Raw genomic sequence first — 20856 nt, forward strand, 5'->3', positions numbered from 1 at the left:
TTTCATCTAATAGAGCTGGGGTCGAAAGACAGAAACGTTGGGACTTGCACATGACTACTATTCCAGAAATGAAGTCAGGATATTTCTTTCATATATCTTGTACAATGCTGGATCCTGATATGGTAGGTGACTTTTGTTGAAGACTTAACATCAGCGATGCCTGTGTGTGAAAAATTACAGAAGTTCTGCGACTATTTAGTAGATTATATATACAAATATGCACTCCTTCCCCTACCCATGAGGGCAGAACCAAGTTGCAACAGACAGAAACCGCTAATACTTGCGAAAGTTTCCACAGCAAGAACAATAGTCGGTTCTACTCCTCTAGCCAAAAGATACACATATTCATTGAGGTACTGCAGCAAAGTTTACTAGACACCAAAATTGCAATCAATTCCTCAAAAAATAGAAGTAAGTAAGGGCCTTTTCCAGATTTAAAGATCTGGAAGCAACAGGCGGCAAACTTCGAAGATGGAAAAACAACAACAATGAAACTCGTGAAATTAGTTTCCTATAACTTAAAACCATATACAGTTTACCAATTGATGGTGCACCCTGGATAACAGTAAACGAACTGGTACAAAAACCAGTAATTCATACTTGAGCAATAGCAGGATAAACAGTCTTTTCCTTATCATTTACGATAGAAATGTGTTTTATAGCTTCGACGACAAGTATGTATGTTACCACGTGCTTTGAAACGGAACTGGATCTCTGATCGTAGGAGATTTGGGTCCTGTGCCCCAGGCGAAGGGTCAGGGAGGCATGGGTCCTTTTTTTCTGTCCGCGGGAGGCTTGGGTCCGGCGCCCGATTAGCGAAAGGCTTGTGTGGATGGGTCGAGACCACCTAATCTCTCGAAACGTGTTTAAGGGATATGTGGAGCTCGGCAGGGGTCTAGGACGATGACCGACAACCGCCTAAGCCAGACAAAAGGGCGCTCGTCTACAATGCAGCGGTGTCCGCGAGGGCTAAGTGAGCAAAGTGGTTAGCGATGCCGTCCTAACAACGCGGAAACCATCAAACATACGTCAAATGCACTCACGCACCGCCTTTGTTCGTCTGGACGCACGCAGCACGCCAACAGGGTGGTCGAACCAGCTTTTCGCCTACATTGCCGAATTCGCGCCTAAAGAATTATACGAAAGACGTGGTATCGCGTGATTTAAAGAACAGACCCCGAATATGTTGTCGTAAATGGATTTTATTGCGAACCAAAGTTGCCAACAACGGATAAGAAGAGAAGAGCGTACGTTAAACACGGGAATGTAAACTGCTCTGTATGTAACACGCACCCTGGAAGCTACTGCAGGCCGTGTTCGACAATCATATTTATGGATTCTTCCATTAATTCTTGTTGTAAAGATTTCATATTTAAAGTTGAAAACTGAAATAGAATCCCTTTTTGCTGTACTAATGTTTGTTTATTCGAACCAGCTTTCGGCGTATTGGGCCGTCGTCAACACGAAGTTAGTAAAACCAAAATGCGTTGTTATTCAACCTTAAATTATATCATGCCATATAACAATGATTAAGCCAATTAGTAAGAGTTTACCGATAACTGTTGCTTAGCCCGCACAAATGATTACAGTTCTTATGCAGATAAATTTTAACTATTATTAGTGTTTTTTTTTACACTAAAAAGTCCCGAATCCTTAAACCTATTTACACTATGTAACTGTTACTTGAATTTACGTTTTAAGGAAAGGTGTAGAAAACGATGGGAAGAGGAGAGGTAGAAAAAGATCAGTGGAGAGATTAACGCAAACAACATAATTACACATTTAAAAAACTAAAAAAAAATTGTAACTAGGTTCAAAGGTGTGTGAAATCTTACAGGACTTAACTGTTAAGGTCATCAGTCCCTAAGCTTACACACTACTTAACCTAAATTATCCTAAGGAGAAACACACACACACCCATGCCCGAGGGAGGACTCGAACCTCCGCCGGGACCAGCCGCACAGTCCAGAACTGCAGCGCCTGAGACCGCTCGGCTAATCCCGCGCTGCTGCGTAACTAGCAAAAACGCAGTACCCGAGTGTTGTATCTCAATTCATGTACATTTGTATTTCGCAAGCCACCTCATATATATTTGTGATGTAAGATACATCGTTCACCAGAGTTTCTTTTAATGTCGCCCCGTTTTCCCTTGTGCGCGGAAAGAATGATTGTCAGCACTCCTTTGTGTAAACTCAAATTTTACCATTTTAATCACTAAGCGAGATTTATATTCGACGATGAAGGAGAGACACTAGCATATCTAAGGCAGGAGAATCTATACACAACCTTTTTTTTTGTAGTTCATTTGTTTCGCCGCAGATGGCATCTCCTTTCTCTGGCAGATGACGGGATGTTTTATCTATAATGAAGTTGCTTCTCCAGAGCACAAAAATTGCACACGTGAGCGGGCAACATTGATGCAATCGCGCTGTTCCTTTTGGAATCTTCAAATGGTTCAAATGGTTCTGAGCACTATGGGACTTAACATCTGAGGTCATCGGTCCCCTAGACTTAGAACTACTTAAACCTGACTAACCTAAGGACATCACACACATCCATGCCCGTGGCAGGATTCGAACCTGCGACCGTAGCGGTTGCGCTGTTCCAGACTGAAGCGCATAGAACCGTTCGGCCGCAACGGCCGGCTGGAATCTTCTCGTAATCCAACCACCTAACATCCTTGGTCCGACCAACAATACTCATTAGCAAACTCACTGTTTTTGTCAGCGACTTCCCCGGTGGATGGATTGCACATCCTCACGGTTTCTCAGATATCCGCCTCTCATCTGAAATCCTCACGCCTACATTTATGTGGTCATTCTACCTAAAAGAGTTAGAGACGAATAACGTTAGAGACTCGTTGTGACACATTCCAATACCGGGTAACCGATCTTGTAGTCAAATTATAACATGTTTTTCCCTCTATTTACGTACATTACGTTTATTAATGATATGGGTCAGCTGCTGTATTTGCAGGAAGTGCTTCTCCTATGAGAACCTTCCTATATTTCACAATAATTTTCAAAGGATAACACCAACTTTAACACAACCCGTCGTCTAAACAGCTCCAGAGTGTTACATTGTCTGTCAGACTATTTATACGCAGAAAGTTACAATAACTGTGACCCAACGGTCTTGCCGCAGTGGCTACACCGGTTCCTGTCAGATCACCGAAGTTAAGCGCTGTCCGGCTTTGCTGCACTTGCATGGGTAACCGTTCGGGTCTGCCGAGCGCTGTTCGCAAGTGGGGTGCACTCAGCCCTTGTTAGACCATATGAGGAGTTACCCGACTCAGAAATAGCGGTTCTGGTAGCGAGAACTGACAACGGCCGGGAGAGTGGTGTACTGACCACTTGTCCCTCCACATCCGCATCCAGTGGCGGCTATCTTCTGAGGGCGACACGACGGTCGGTCGATACCGTTGGGTCTTCCGAGGCCTGTTCGGACGGAGTTTAATTCCAATAACTGTCCTTACACAATACCCTCAGATACGTAGCTTAATACTTTCTCTTCTGACTTCTCACCATTAAGAACGACGTACTAAATTTAACTAGCTATCAAATCTTCATGTCTCATTAAACACCAGTTCCAGCATTACTTAAGCTGGTACTTTGCTTAGTAGACGAATGTGCTGATCTGTATCGAAGGTTTTCCGCAAGTCATGAAACAAGGCACCAATCTGGACACCGCTGTCCAGCCTTCTAGGTTTTACACGATCCGTACACGAGGGATCCGTGTTTATTAGAACAGAATTCTTGTTACATCTCAAAAAAAAAAAAAAAAAAAAAAAAAAAAAAATCACCCGGGAGCACAGAACACGTCAGTCATGAAATTCTGTATTTTACTGAATCGCACTGCGGCGTTAACAACAACAACATGCTTTAACTTATCACGAATACATAAAGAAATGTTTGTGAAACAACACACTGAATTATAAATGTTACGAAATGAAAATATATTCCACACTACTGCCATCCCAACTGGAACTACATACACATTCATTACTTCAAAAACGAGTACTAGGTCACAATGATTGCGTGAGGAACAGAGTAAATTAAGATTTTCGTGTGAATTAAGTCACTGAATGGTAAAGTAGCCGTAAAGAAGGAATGTGACTGTATTTTAAAATATATTTCCACTTCGTTGTGATATTACTTTAGATATGTAAATGTTTAGTGCAATGAAATTTATGTAACATTCATCAACAACTGCCAGCAAGGGAAAAGGAGGAAGAAGCTGCTTCTGAAATGATAGCGTCTGCGGCGCCGTTAGGTCGTTGCATGCTTCCCTTCGCGTTACGGAGACTGAGTTGCCTTTGATGTCCATCGCACCACATTGCAAGTAGATCTTGCTTTTCTTGTTAATTTTATTACATTCTACACATGCGTTTACTCTCATCCACAGTTTTGCAATTATGAAAATATAGCGCTGCTGAAAACAAGCTTAGGGACATGATAATTGCTTGTCTACGGAGAAAACATCGATTCTTTTGATAACTGAGTAAAGTTATAAGGATAATCTGCACTCAGAATACTTAAGTTGATATATAAAACCACATTCAGAGACTAAGGAAAGTGGACTTTTCTACTGTATCTTACCGCTGCAGTTAACTTCATCACGAACAACTGCTGCACCTGCAAACAAAGAAAAGGAATTTTGAGCTGCTGTATATGATGCACTTATTTTTTTAAATAAAAATGTATGTAAGCAATTTTAATCTTTTGCTCTCCCCCTGAAAATGGAATTTCATTGTCATGTGTAAAAGTGTGATAACACACATTCACTGCGACCGAATGTATGGCAGATCTTTGATTCTACACTGTCTCCTATAAGGTACAGGTTCTCTCTCTCTCTCTCTCTCTCTCTCTCTCTAAGAAAATGCTAGCATGTACACTAAATAAGCTACTCAGTACTATTTACACTTGTAAAATCATGCTCCATGACATACAGAACTTAGTACTTTAACAACAAAAAACTAAATATTGGCTCAGCTAAACAAAATGCCACAAGAACATGTAACGATCTTTTTCGATAGCTATTGCTTTTTGTCGCACAACAAAAATGAGGAAAACAGTTTTTCCGACAGACACATTTCTGAATGAGCACTCTAAATACCCTGTTCATTGTCATTCATGTGCTGGTACGGTTGCTGCTCTTCACGAACAGTGTTAAAAATTCGAGCGCACTAACGATATACTTTCCCCAGTTTACTGCAACCCTAGAAAGCCCAACACCGTACAAGAAATAAAACTTCCACAGTTACGAATCATTGAAAAACTTTATTGTGGAATCGGGAGTTGGTTCAATGCTGCGATATGACTGACCGTGTAGTAAGTTAAAATCCAAGACGGAGGCACTGCTGGTGCCGTATGTTGCTATTACTTCTTTCAGTCACCATGCTCGCGACTGCGGCGAGCTGACGACATCTCTGTATAAGGAAACGAATACCGCGCTGGTCTTAAGATGCAGCTCACGTGAAACACGAGAAACCTTGAACTGATGCGTTCCCTGCTGCAGGCGCTACGGAAGGGAATACGCCGGGGCTCCATGCTACCTGACGCTCTTCTGTACAGCACAAGGCGTCGCTCCATCATTCGGAAACGGATTACTACTTTGTATTCAGAATGGTATCTGTCCCTGAAGGTAGGAGAATTAAAGACAATGGGTACAAATAAAATAAAATTTACAGTACGGGCGATAAAATATTGGGGCGCGTAACTGTGTTTAATTATTTAAAGGTAACAATACGAAGCGATATGACGTGACGTGGGACCAACTCGTGAAATTTATGGTAGGGAAAATGAGTGCAAGAAATATCTGTTAGAGAATTTCTGGGGAGGCACAGTGAGACTATTAGGAAGCATGCATAGATGACGCTTGTGCTATTTTAGAACTCTGCTTCTTCAATTAGGAGTTTTGATCATGTAGACCTTGGAGCAGACGTCAAACAAATACACAGTCATGCTGCCTAGGTTCGTAAAAGAGTGGTATAGCTCATTGAATTTTAAGTGGTACAGTAATCATTGGAGAAAAATTACTACTTATGGTGAAACACTGCTTGGCACATTTAGAGAAGCAGTGTTTAAGGTAAACTGTCTAACAACAATTTTACTACTCCCGACGCATCTTCTGCAGGAGCCACAAGAGTAAAATGAGAGGATATAATAACCATACTGGGAAATATACACTATTTAATCTAAAGTATCCTGACAGCCCCAAAAACACACGTTTTCATATCAGGTGCATTGTGCTCCCACCTACTGCCAGGCACTCCATATCAGCGACCTCAGTAGCCATTACACATCGTGAGAGAGCAGACTGGGGCGCCCCCGCGGAAGTCGCGGACTTCGAACGTGGTCAGGTGATTGGGTGTCACTTGTGTCATACGTCTGTACGCGAGATTTCCACACTCCTAAACATCCCTAGATCCACTGCTTCCGATGTGACAGTGAAGTGGAAACGAGAAGGGACACGTACAGCATAAAAGCGTACTGGCCGGCCTCATCTGTTGACTGACAGAGACCGCCGACAGTTGAAGAGGGATATGCAGACATCAACCAGACTTTAACGCAGGAATTCCAAACTGTGTCATGATCAACTGAAAGTACTATGACAGTTAGGCGGTAGGTGAGAAAACTGATTTCATGGTCGAGCGGCTGCTCATAAGCCACACATCAGGCCGGTAAATGCCAAACGACGCCTCGCTTGGTGTAAGGAGCGTGAACACTGGACGATTGAGCAGTGGAAAAACGTTGTGTGGAGAGACGAACCACGGTACACAATGTCGCGATCCAATGGCAGGGTGTGGGTATGGCGAATGTCCGGTGAACGTCATCTGCCAGAGTATGTAGTGCCAACAGTAAAATTACATCTACATTTTTTCATCTACATTTATACTCCGCAAGTCACCCAACGGTGTGTGGCGGTGGTGTTATGGTCTGGTAGCGTTTCTCATGGGGCCGGCCGCGGTGGTCTAGTGGTTCTAGGCGCGCAGTCCGGAATCGCGGGACTGCTACGGTCGCAGGTTCGAATCCTGCCTCGGGCATGGATGTGTGTGATGTCCTTAGGTTAGTTAGGTTTAATTAGTTCTAAGTTCTAGGCGACTAATGACCTCAGAAGTTAAGTCGCATAGTGCTCAGAGCCATTTGAACGTTTCTCATGAAGGGGGCTTGCACCCCTTGTTTTACGTGGCACTATCACAGTACACGCCTACATTGATGTTTTAAGCACCTTCTTGCTTCTCACTGTTGAAGAGCAATTCGGGGATGGCGATTGAATCTTTTAACACGATCGAGCACCTGTTCATAATGCACGGCCTGTGGCGGAGTGGTTACACGACAATAACATCCCTGTAATGGGCTGGCCTGAACAGAGTCCTGACCTGAATCCTACAGAACTCCTTTTGGGATGTTTCGAACGCCGACTTCGCGCCAGGGCTCAGCGTGCTCTCAGTGCAGCACTCTGTGAAGAATGGGCCGCCATTCCCCAAGAAACCTTCCAGCACCTGATTGAACGTATGCCTGCGAGAGTGGCAGCTATCATCAAGGCTACGGGTGGGCCATTACCGTATTGAATTCCAGCATTACCGATCGAGGGCGCCACGAACTTGTCATTTTCAGCCAGGTGTCCGGGCACTTTTGATCACATAGTGTAGCCACTTTTCCTTCCCTCCAAACGCGATTGGAATGGGGCGAGCGACCAGTATTTGTATCAAATAACCACCATCAGACACTGTAAAGTTACTTGTGTAGAATAGATTTCACAAATCGTTGCATTTGAACTTTTCTCGGACGTAGAAATCCGAAGACTGAAGCGTTTTAGTACCTGTAGCATGTGGAATATTTTTATCTCACTTTAGCTCACACAAAGTATAGCTCCATTTGTTTCACTTCTGCAACAACTGTGTGTATCAGCTGACTCCCCATTGTGTCCCTTGCCTGAGCATATACCTTACGAACCTCTCTTCGTAATTCTTGAATTTACTTTTAAACTGAGGGGTAATCGACACGAAGGCCGGTCCGAACTTAACAGTTCATGATCAGAAACAGCCCTGCTACTGGTGCAATGCCCTGTTTGACCTCTGAAATGGCTTCTTCAGATTGTCACGAATGGGCTTACATTTTGGAATGGGATTCGAACCACAGTGCAACTTATAAAATTATTCTGTTCTGAACATTAGAAGTAAGAAGTGAAATGTAAACGGAGATTAAGATTCGTGACACCTCAGTAGACAATTCCAACTACAATCGTCAAGAAAGACGCACTACCATACCTGCGTGTTGTCAGTTTATATCTCACAGTGCAATGGCGCAACGTATCAATAGTGTGCTGGGTGACGAGCCTTTCTCTACTAATTGATACACTGACTGTGTTCGGATGAACACCGTAGCCTCTCCAGCAAGATTAGTCGTAACATCTACTATCTCTAATTGATACTTAACTCTCACTCAGCCATCAGTTCTGAGTGTGCTATGTTGTCGCATTACTGCGAGATAGTGAAAGTATTTTAAATGAACTAGCTGTCTCTGATCGTAATGCAATGTAGTTGATAAGAGGTAAAACATTCTCGCCTGTTATTTCAGAACTATGTTAGATCTGACTAATAATTCACTAGAAACTGTAAAAATAAATAATAATACAGAAAAAACTCCATGGGATGATTATATGTGAACTGTGGTTAGTGTCGTCTGACGCGCCAATTCCTTGGCTGTGTCAGTTGAATCGGATAGTGGTTTAGGTGCATCTGAGAATAAAAGGTATCTTAAGCGACTATCACAGGAAACGACTGCGTTGTTATCATGATGTGACGTAAATTGCAATTTAAACAATTGCAACAACGGCGCGAAAAATAGCGTAGAGGACTTTATAAGAATTACGGCTTTCTATCTGTATCAAAATTGTGCGGTGCTACGGTGCTATCACTTTTCCGAAGTGATCTTCAGTGCTATGATTGATAGTATTCGTGTATTTACCAAATGATACAGAGGCATAAAAATTGCCTCTTATCCTCAGCGATGCAATTACACGAAGAGTACTAAAATAATTGCACGTAAAGGCGTAGCACATACTTATAGCGCACTCGTTGCGACATTTTTATGGTAAGAATTGCTCTACCTACCATCATGGGACGGACTTGCTCTATCGTTAAAGCCAATGCAACAGTTTTTCCATTAGATTTTGTTTAACGTGCAAAATCAGTTATAATTCTCCCCATGAGATTCACTTATAATACTAAGCCAGTTTGCAGCTAACACGTTAACATTTACGAAGGTAATGGTAATGTCTCTGACAAACACATTAAAACTTGCGACACAGTGGATGGGCTGCTGTGAACGTACGAGTAAGTGGACGCTACCTTTAGTAGCCTAGCCAAGAGAGCCATGACATTTAAGACTTCAGATATGAAGGAAATCTGGAAGACCCACATAGTTCAGGAGCCTGTTAAAAACAATATATTTGCCCACGATAAAAGTAACAATTTTTTTCATTACAAAAACAGTGAATACTTAATTTAAGAAAACATCGCAAAAAACCTATAGCTTACATTTCTTCGTGACATTAGAGCCATTTTTTGTTTATCGTATGGCATACATCGAGATACCCAATCGTTATAGCAGGGGTAAAATAATTCACATGCATATTTACATATTATGTAATAAACATTAACAAATGAACAGCCAAGCAGCGAATATACATTGTCAAGCCATATTAATGTGACCACCTGTCAGAAGTCTGATAACAGCCTTTTGCAGCACGGACCACTGCGAAACGAGCAGGAAGGAGATCCTTGAGAGTCTGGGAAGTACAGAGAGGGATGCGGAGCCGCGCCGGCTCAAGTGCCACGGCCAGGTGCGCTAGATTTCTCGGCTGAGGTCCCACGGCGCGACGAGTCCGATCGAGATGGTGCCACATATTCCCGACTGGGTTTAAATCTGATGAGTTTGGTGCCCAGGGGAGTACGGTAAACTCACCCTGGTGCTCTTCGAACCACACACTTCCAGTGCGAGCTCTTCTGACCAGTGCAGTCTGCTGTTACTGCCACATTTGGGGTCAGTTCTGCTTTACATGCAGGTGTCCGGATACTTTTGATGAGGTAGTGTATTTTACTACGTCACAAGGATGAAAAGTATCTATAAGAGATTAAGGTGAGGGTAAACAGAGAAATGTGAAATAATGGTGTTCCGAAATGCAGCAACGATTTCAGTCAGCCACGCTTTATTGAAAATACAGGGATTTAACAAAATATGGAAACACCGCGAAGCCGGCCGCGGTGGCAGAGTGGTTCTAGGACCAGTCCGGAACCACGCAGGTTCAAATTCTGCCTCGGGCATGGATGTGTGTGATATCCGTAGGTTTACGTAGTTCGAAGTCTAGGGGACTGATGACCTCAGATGTTAAGTCGCATAGTGTTTAGAGCCATTTTGAAACACCGCGAAGGATGCAGCCTTGAACAGAAGAGCAGATGATAACGAAGCATGCAGGTGGTGTTGTTGTGTTAGACGACTGAAGGGACCTATGCAATGCCCTCGATACCTTAAAAGTGACAGTCGTGATCAGAGCAAGCCTTCTGCGTAGGTGGTTGTTGTTGTCTTCAGTCCTGAGACTCGTTTGATGCAGCTCTATGAGTAGATAATGTCAGAGCCAAGTGATCTCTGACGTGGGCAAAGTGTTTGTGCTCGTATTGTGGGCGCTTCCGTAACTAAGGTACCCAAAGTGTTTGGTGTTTTAAGGGGCACCGCATCGAAGATGTACCGGATGATCAAAGAGTCAGTATAAATTTGAAAACTGAATAAATCACGGAATAATGTAGATAGAGAGGTAAAAATTCACACACACGCTTGGAATGACATGGGGTTTTATTAGAACCAAAAAATACAAACGTTCAAAAAATGTCCGACAGATGGCGCTTCATCTGATCAGAATAGCAATAATTAGCATAACAAAGTAAGAAAGCAAAGATGATGATCTTTACAGGAAATGCTCAATATATCCACCATCATTCCTCAACAATAGCTGTAGTCGAGGAATAATGTCGTGAACAGCACTTTAAAGCATGTACGGAGCTATGGTGAGGTACTGGCGTCGGATGTTGTCTTTCAGCATCGCTAGAGATGTCGGTCGATCGCGATGCACTTGCGACTTCAGGTAACCCCAAAGCCAATAATCGCACGGACTGAGATCTGGGGACCTGGGAGGCCAAGCATGACGAAAGTGGCGGCTGAGCACACGATCACCACCAAACGACACGCGAAAGAGATCTTTCACGCGTCTAGCAATATGGGGTGGAGCGCCATCCTCCATAAACATCGTACGTTCCAGCAGGTGTTTATCAGCCAGGCTGGGGATGATGCGATTCTGTAACATATCGGCGTACCTCTCACTCGCCACGGTAGCAGTTTTGCTGTCCAGCGCCATCTGTTGGACATTTTGTGAACTTTTTTTGTTTCTAATGAAACTCCATGTCATTCCAAGCGTGTGTGTGAATTTTTACCTCTCTATCTACATTATTCCGTGGTTTATTAAGCTTTCAAATTTATACTGTCTTTTTGATCACCCTGTGCACTAAATACACGGAAACCGGAAGAACATTAACCGCTAAGTCACAACGTGAACGAAAAGGCGTGTTGAGTTATGGTGAGAGACGGCCACTGAAGAGGGTTGTTACAAAAAATAAGAGGACAACAGCTCCAAACGTCCCTGCAGAACTGAAGGTCGCAGTTGCGAACCCTGTGACCACCAGGACATGTCAGCACCAGCTCCATACTCTGCGAATTGCATGGCGAGCTGTAATTCGAAAACTACTCAGCAGCGATTCAAATAACCCTGACAGGAAAACATGGCACCGAAGATTTAAAACCTGGACTATGGACCAATGGAAGAGTCCTTTGATCTGATTTGTTTAGTTTCATATTATTTCTGGCCGAGTATACGTCCCACGAGTGAAACATGGCGTGTGTTCGTTAGTGATTTGGGCAGCCATATTGTGGTATTCCATGGGCCCGATGTGTACACGGCAAGGTCGCATCACTGCCAGGGACCTTTTGACTTACCAGATCAATCCCATGGTAAAATTTTAGTTCCCTAGTGGTGATGTGTTCCAAGAGAACACGGGCCCTGCTCGCACAGCACGCATCGTCCAGGACTAGTTATGCGAGCACGAGGATGAATTGACGCATCTCCCCTTAATTTTATTTAATAAGTAATTGCTACAGTACCTTCGTGAATGAGAAAAGTTTCAGCGGTACACTAAAATGTTTCGTCCACTGAATACTAATTACTCGTAGCGATATCTTGTCCTGTTCGCTAAATATTCTGGCTATTCACTTTACGTAGGTCATCTAGTATAAAGCTACTCTTTAAGCTTAGGAAACACGCGGATTAAAGACGGCAATATCCACGATGTATTAGACAGCCGTGACGTGCCGCAAGCAGCATACTATTCACACCTTCAGCGACTAATTACCCATCGCTTTAGAAACGTGCGTCAGTAGGCCATGCGAAGCACGGGTGGAGGTAGTTACGCAACCGTTGATGAGTAAACTCTAGTAGCTCCACGTAAATGAGGAATCCTGTAAAATAGAACTAGGTAAAGAAATGTCTGCAACTACACCGACCACCTAGCTTAGTGAAGCAGTGCGTTGGATATTCAGTGTTCCAGTGTGGATTGTGTCAACGTTGTTATTACATGACTTCACAGGACAGATGTAGAAATAATTCGATGACGTACATACATGAGCGTATCGAAATTATCTTTAAATAGATGGCATAAGTAATTGTCTTGATTATTCTATTAAGTACAAGGTCCAGTACATTGTGACCACCGCCTATGTTCGAAGACCACTTGCAATAACCACTCACAGACGGCAGGCGGCAGCACCAGCTGTGGAGGAGGTACATAAAGCGTGTCGGAGTGGACGATATACGGATAACAGTGCAGTCGTTGTCATAATGCAGAAACGGACAGTTTTATCTTTCGTCCAGAAGGGCATAACATTGACTTTCGTGCCACGAGTGGAAGAATTTCCGAAACTGCGAAGTTTGTGAACTGTCAGGGTGCTGCCGTGGTTAAAGAATACAGTGAATTGCAAAATAACGCTATCCAAAACCGACGCCGAGGCAACTGTTGAGCACCACGGGCCACAGATTACAGGCGTGAACGAAGACTGGGGAGATGCGTACGGGCGTATAGACGTGCAACTATTCCGTAACTAACCGATCAGATGAACCAAGGGACTACCAACAATGTCTCCGCAAAGACTGTTCAGCGAATGTTGTTGCGTATGGGCCTCCGCAGCAGGCACTTTGTTCACGCACCCACGCTGTCTGCGACAAAGGTTGGAATTTACACGCCCATACAGTAACTGAACGTCCACTGAGTGGCTACAGGTGGCCTTTCCAGACCAACTACATTTTATGCTCCATTGGACTGAAAGTGAACACTTGCAGCAACAGTCAAAAGGGTCCAGGCTGGAGGAGGGAGCGTTATGGTCTGGGGAATGTTTTCGTGGCATTCCTTGGGTGATCTCACCACTCGGGAATGCTCAATCGATCAACAAAAATATGCATATATCCGTGGGGGACCATGTCCACCCCTTCATGCAATTTTTTTTTTTTTTCCCTCAGCACGATTATCTGTACAATGAGAAATGAATGTCAGGCACATTCCCAACCAGCAGCAAAGTCGACTGTTGGCAATGTGACTGAAGGGGAAACTTTAAGGTACTACCACAGCCTAAACGACACCAGGTAGGATCACGTACTAACGGAGACCGTGGAGCATTGCGAAGGATGGTTGTGAAAAATCGCATGAAATTAGCGGAATCAATCGCTTTTGAGTTCCTAAGTGCTAACAGTAGTCCAGCTGGTACAATGACTGTGCTTAGAGAGTTAGAATGTGGTGCGTATGTCAAGCAGCTCCCAGTAAACCACACTTTGTTGTAGTCAGAGCTTAGTGAGGCATGAGGTCGTGTGAAGAGAGACGCCATTGGACAGTGGATGACTAGGAACGAGTGATTTGGAGTCAAGAATCACTTTTTACTCTGCGGTAATTAGATGAGGGTTTGCGAATGCTTGCATGTGTAGTTTTAAAAGTACGGAGGGTGTGCTGATACAGTATGGGGGAGGGGGGGTATTTTTCGTGGTTAATACATGGCCCACCTATTGCTATTAAGAAAACTCTAAATACGGAAGGATATGAATACCTCGTATAGCTTATCTACTGCGTACTGTAGAGAACCAGTTTGGAGAAGACCGTTATTGAGAGCGTGACAACGTGCCCTGTCTTAAAGCACTATTCGTGGGCAATGCCTTGTGGAAAACAACATTCGTGAAATGGACAAGCCTGCCCCGAGAACCGAACCGAGCGGAACGGTTTTGAGAGAACGTCGACTTGTCACCAGATCTCAGTGTGCATCATCATTACCTTCCCTCGTTTCGGCTCTTGAGGAAGATTGGGCTGCATTCCTACTCAGACACCTCACTGAAAAGTATCCCCACGGAGTGCACGGGGTCATAAAGGCGAAAGGCGGACACACCCCATATTGATGTCCGCTATTGGTGTCCGGATACTGTAAATCAGCTGGCGTAATTCTCTCACTCTCGAGCTGAAGCACTGATTGAAAATGCCGTACCTTTAGATGAACATTAGATTTAAATATAAAGTCTGCCTTTAATATAACTGGTGGAACATTTCGTTTAAGATCTTTGTTACCTGTCTCAGGTTGTCGAGACTATTAACTATAGCTACCAATAATATTTGTAACTACCCTTATAAGGAGCGAGAGTGATCGAACAAGGCACATCAGGAAACGGGTGATGATCCGTCAATCGGACGCACACCGTCTGTAAGTGCAGCTACACATTTTTTACCAAATAAATTAAGTTTTACAGTTGACTTGCGGTTGAGCGAGGAGGGTTTTTTTGGAAACTCAGTTGCAGCAACGATTTTATACATTTCTTTACATTGGAAATAATTGGAGGAAGCATAAGGTTATCCTGCTGCGAGTAGCTCCCTGTATTACAGTATCCAGAATCGAGTCGACGTGCATTTGTTAGCAGCACTGGTGCTTTCATGGCAGTGGGAAGCGTCTCATATGACGCGAAATATGCAGCTACAAGCTACACCGCAGACGCTTCACACAGTGATCTCTGCAGAAGAGAAGCTCTTTGGACTCTCGGCTCGGGTAATGGGAGCCGGCAGCGTTAAGGGTAGGCTCTGTCAGAAGGTTCAAAAGCGCCGTCGAACACTAAGAGGATTACGCTGAAAGCTCCACCGCCCGTTCTTGTTAAGAGTCCTCTCTGTGTGCGGCCGCAGGGGGAAAATGTCTGCGCTCATCTTACAGTCTTATTTAGCAACACTCTTCACACTAACAGTGTTGCACCAAATGTATTTCGCATCAATTTTCAGAAATTAAAATCTAGTATTTCTCAATGGTCTGGTCTGTTGTAATTTACCTCTGTTGTTGGTTATCACTAAACTAAAGCACGTAAGGTTGACGTATTTTGTGAAAATTTGTAACAGCGGACCGAATGTACAAGGGACATCAAAAAGTAATTTTGCATTATTATGACAGGCCAATAAACGTTCGCTGAAAGCATTTAAAATTGCGCAAGCATCACTATATTTTTCCGACACAGTCACCAAGTTTCCGTAGACAACGGTCGGAACGTTTTAGTTGCTAGGTCACGGAGGTATTCTATAACTGCCACGTAGACGTCCTTAATGTTTCAGAATCTTTTTTCCAAAGATGTTCTTTCAGCTTGCCGACAACATGGAAATCGCGTTGAGCGGGATCTGGATTGTATCGGCACAGTCCAAGTTTGTGCGGCCTTTGTCAAACTGTGTGCACCATTTCACTGTGGCTTGACGCGACATTTAATTTGGTACCTACAATCGTCATCATTTCATTTCACGGTGAACCTGTCAGCAATTTACACACTTTTCCCCACAAGAATCCTACAGTCCAGCGCACTTCGACTCTGCAGTACGTTTCTCGTTGCCGCGCCATTTCCTTCGCTCATCACTCGTGATGCACCAGTTATCCGCACCGCAGCGGAAGTCTGCAGGAAACACCCTTCTGCCAATGCGATACACTTATTGCGCAATGACCTTGTAGCTAAGTGGTTAACGAAATTTGTGAGCATTCTATTCAGTGAACTACCAATTGCTAGGTCCAGACCCTGATTATACATTTTGCTACTGAATGTGAAATAGTTGGGGGAGGACAGAAGCTGTAGTAATTTTGTTACTTCGCCGATTTCAGCTGTGAGTTTTTTGGTTTCTTAATTAACTATAATAAATTTTGTCTGTGGTTTCTTGAATAGGCATGCTGTTGTGTGAGTTGACTGTATCTAAGGGAAAAAAGCTTTGCATTGACTGAGATCTGAAAGTACTTTGATATCTTTAAATGCTTGATAGCCACATTGTTCTCTAAAAGTGGAGGATGAGATAAGGTAACATATCATTAACTACTGGGTGAAAATGGATGTAAGTGAGGAACTATGTTGCCAGAGGTCTCCCAGTCGTGCATAAAAAGCTGAACATCACATGGCGTGAGGTCATTGTGACAGCGTCAAATGGGGCTGTCCCCACGAGACGATGCCATTGAAGACACGGGAAAGAGACGTCAATCATCGATCAGTTACGATTTGCTGTGGTAGACTTCTTCATTACAACATGCCCCAGAGACAATATGTGGTTGACTCCAGAAGGGGAAGAATCATTGGGAAACTGGAAGGACGTAGTGTAGCCCAGGATTTTGCTGCTGCTCATAACATTGTTTCACGTGCTTTGTGAACGTTCCGAACTACAGGCACTGCTGCCCAAGGAGAGGTGACCGACCACGGTCAACGACAGCACCAGATGTGTGTCGCATTGTGCAACAGGTAAATAAGGCCCCACGTCAAACAGTGGTGCAATTGCAACCGCATTTAACAGAACTGCAAGACACGCAATGTCACGCTCCACTGTGCTACGGCGACTACACGGCAGCGTTTTTGACCAGTACGTCGTGTTGCGTTGACACCAGCACATCGGCGTCACAGTTCGCGATGGCGCGAAGAAGATAGCGACTGGACCATCGAGGAGTGAGGTCTTCTCGGATGAAACCAGCTAGTGATTCTGGTCGTATGGCCATAGGTGGGAACATGTGATACAACCAGGAAGATTGTTGGACAGTGTTGTGTTTGGAGATCCAGGCGGTGATGGGTTGGGAGGCATAATGTTGCATGGGAGTACTCACCTCCCTATCTTCCACTACGATACACTCACCGGTCAACGTTTTTACAACACTGTGCTCCTTCCCCAGGTGCGTCTTTTCAGGACTTTATTCGGCCCTGGTTTCATTTTTATGGATGACAGTGCGCGACTGCACCCAACAGCGCACTTGGAGCAGCTCTTGAAACGAGAGGATATTCGGCGAATGGACTGGGCTGCCCATTACCCCGACTTAAATCCTATCCATCACGGATGGAATGCGTTGCAGAGAAGTATTGCAACGCGCCCAAATGCACCCATGGCCATCCAGTAGTTGACAGCCTCAGTGTTTAAGTAATGAAATGCCCCACCACAAGAACTTTTCTACTTTGTGATCAGTATGGAAGCGCGCTGCAGAACACGTATTGTTCTCAGTGACCAAACACCCTTTTAAGAACCGTGACCTGCCTTTTATAACGTCCAGGGAGCGATCGTAAATCACGGTTTCTTTCGTGTAGTTAAAATCTGGTTTCTGAATACGGTCCGTTATTAGTTGTAATGTACACGTTATTTCCATGTAATTATTATTTTTGAACAGAAGTGTCATTTCCTTTCGGCTCATTGCGTACTCCTTTGTTACCTTCTGTCCTTTCTATGTGCGATAGGAGTTTCATCGAACTGTGTTACTTTGTAGTGCCATTGTGCGAAAGTTACTTTCGTCCTTGAGCTTTGCACACCACTGCATTTTTTACTAAATAAGAGGCTTGAAGTTCATATTTTTTAAAGATTGAATGTAGCTTTTTATCCGCATGGCCACAGGTCATGCCAAGACTGTAAAGAACAATTTACATATCCGTATGTACTTTTGTTAAATGTTTCCTGACTTGCATTTTAACCCGAAGATCAGATTTTTTCTTCGCAACATGTTACTTTATTGACTCATTTTGCCGGCCAGAGTGGTCGAGCGGTTCTGGGCGCTACAGTCTGGAACCGCGCGACCGCTACGGTCGCAGGTTCGAATCCTGCCTCGGGCATGGATGTGTGTGATGTCCTTAGGTTAGTTAGGTTTAAGTAGTTCTAAGTTCTAGGGGACTGATGACCTCAGAAGTTAAGTCCCATAGTGCTCAGAGCCATTTGAACCATTTGACTCATTTTATTTAATTCAACAAAAATTTCTGGCTGGTAACGATGAATGAAAACCTCAGTTAATTACAAGTCTGAACGGTGACATCACAGTTGGCCTTTTCTGTCAGAACCAAATGCCACACAGTCTACGTAGGATAAAAGATGTCCATCTTGCAGACACACTAAAGCGCGTACTAACGATTATAGTAGTCATTTGTCTTCAGCTAATGTGACCTACCTACATCCACTGCACAAAATTAACTTCATTCACAACTGGTGAATCCTTATAGCCACCAAAATTTCTTTTCGATCCAGGAACCGCGTATTGGGGACTCTGTTGAAGCGCGCGCCTAACGCCTTCGACACTACTAACTGTTGTCTCACTTCCGGGGGATATACAAGATAATATTCAGGTATTCAATTCACACAACAATCTACCACAGAAAGGAACATAAATGTTACGATATACTGCTCCTTAAATAGTTAGAAACTGCATGGTTGTTCTTCCATGCACACCGTTCGCTGCGCCAAAGTCCGCGCCCACAGTTTACCAATGAGCACTTGTTTACCACAGACAGTGGCATGTGGTGTTACATCCGCTTCAGGAGCCATTTTATGACGTCACACTATCTCAACTAAGCTGTTGCTTTACCTGTGATTTACAGTGTGTATACCCAGATTGTGATTTTCCACTCTTCCTCTTTCCAGCTGAGGGTACAGTGAAATGCGGTCACACGGCAGCATACAGGCCGCTATAAGAAAGAAAAAAAAATGTGTTTTCCATACCACAGAGTAACAAAATTATGGACAGGTAATTAGGGTTCAAAGTCCCGTCGACGTCGTGATCACTACGTATTAGGCGCAAGCTGATATCCAACAACGTTAGTGAAGTTGTAGCCTTTTCGGAAGTACCTTCTCGGCATTCGCCCAACGTCGTTTCGGGATTACATAAATGAAGTTTTAAAGCAGGGTTTCAAGTTCCAGCTAGCTCTTCCGAATATGAATAGCGAAATGACGGACTCAAAAACAATACGGCAAACATAGCAAGAAAGCACACTTAACACCGAAGACTTTATGTGAGTATTCGCTATGCGTTTCGACACACTGCAAATAGCGCTAGTAAGTTTCTACATTCACATCATACTCCGCAAGTCACCTAACGGTGTGTGGCGGAGGGTGCGTTCTGTACCACTTACTGAGCCCTCCATAACCCTGTCCCACTTGCGAATAGCGCGTGGGAAGTATGACTGTCGGTAAGCCTCTGTATTGGCTCTAACTTCTCGAATTTTCTCCTGGTGGTCATTAAGCGAGACGTATGTAGGAGGAAGTAAACTCTTCCCGGAAAGTGCTCTCTTGAAATTTAAACAGTAAATCTCTCCATGATGCACAACACCTATCTTGTAAAGTCTGCCAGTGGAGTTTGTTGAGTGTTTCCTCAACGCTCTCGTGCCGACTAAACGATCCCGTGATGAAACGTGCCGCTCTTCGTTGCATCTTCTCTCTCCCTTCAATCACTCCTATCTGGTAGGAATCCCTGGTAGAGGAACAGTACTCAATAATGGGTCGAACAAGCGTCTTATAAGCCACTTCTTTCGTGAATGAGTTCCATTTCCTTAAGATTCTACCTATGAATTTTAGTCTGGCATCTGCTTTTCCCACTTTTTTTTATATGGTCATTTCACTTAAGGTAGCTCCGGATAGTTACTCCTAGATTTTTACGGCAGATAGTGTTTCCAGCTGTTTGTCAATAATGTAGCTACACAGTAGTGTTATTTCTTTTCCTACGTATGTGCAATATATTAAAGTTATTTATGTTGAGGGTAAACTGCCAGAGCCTGCATCATTCATCAATTCTCTGGAGGTTATTCCGCAAATCTTTACTATCTTCTGGCGTTGCTACTTTGTTATGGACTACTGCATCATCTGCGAACAGCCTTAGAGAGCATCCGACGCTATATATAAAGATATTGTAAACAGTAACGGTGCTATCACACTTCCTTAGGATGCACCGGAAATTATCTTTACATCCGTTGATTTTGTTCCGTTAAGAGCGAAGTGGTTCTGTCTGCAAAAAGTCTTGAAACCAGTCGCAAATCTGCTCCGATACTCGGTAAGCTTATATTTTTTTCACTAAACGGCAGTGCGGGGTGGTGTCAAATGCCTTCCTGAAGTCTATTATAACTTCGTAAACCTAAATGCAAAAGACATAGGAAATAAAGAATCCAAGCGCGGAAATGAAGTAACGGCCTTCTTAACAATCGAGAAAGTGCTGAAGTAGATTCTTTTAAGAAGAATCAGTAAGCTTTTAATTCATTCCCCGTTTTAGTGAGTCTAATCCAAACCCCCCTCGCAAATTTAAGTGGTCAGTGTAATTTTATTTCTCGAAGAGACAACGCGGCAATCGAGTTTTTACAATTTTTTAAACTTATGGTGCGTGAATTTAAGAACTCTAATATCGATCAGCCCAAGTAGTCTATGCAACTCTCAAAAAGTTTCGAGAAAATCAATTTTTAAGATTTCCGAGCGCCTGTAATAGT

At 43.7% G+C, this 20856-nt stretch overlaps 1 protein-coding gene across 5 annotated transcripts in view; it reads right to left on the reverse strand.

The window, feature by feature from the left end:
• LOC126469782 (uncharacterized) overlaps positions 1 to 20856 on the reverse strand; it is a 510509-nt gene that overhangs the window by 274576 nt on the left and 215077 nt on the right. For all 5 annotated transcript variants that reach the window (XM_050097021.1, XM_050097018.1, XM_050097023.1 and 2 more), the window contains one exon: positions 4599 to 4634. The gene's annotated coding sequence lies outside the window, so the exon portion shown is untranslated. The remainder of the gene's footprint in view (positions 1 to 4598; positions 4635 to 20856) is intronic.

The sequence above is a fragment of the Schistocerca serialis genome, chromosome 3, assembly GCF_023864345.2.
Source record: "Schistocerca serialis cubense isolate TAMUIC-IGC-003099 chromosome 3, iqSchSeri2.2, whole genome shotgun sequence".
NCBI lineage: Eukaryota > Metazoa > Arthropoda > Insecta > Orthoptera > Acrididae > Schistocerca > Schistocerca serialis.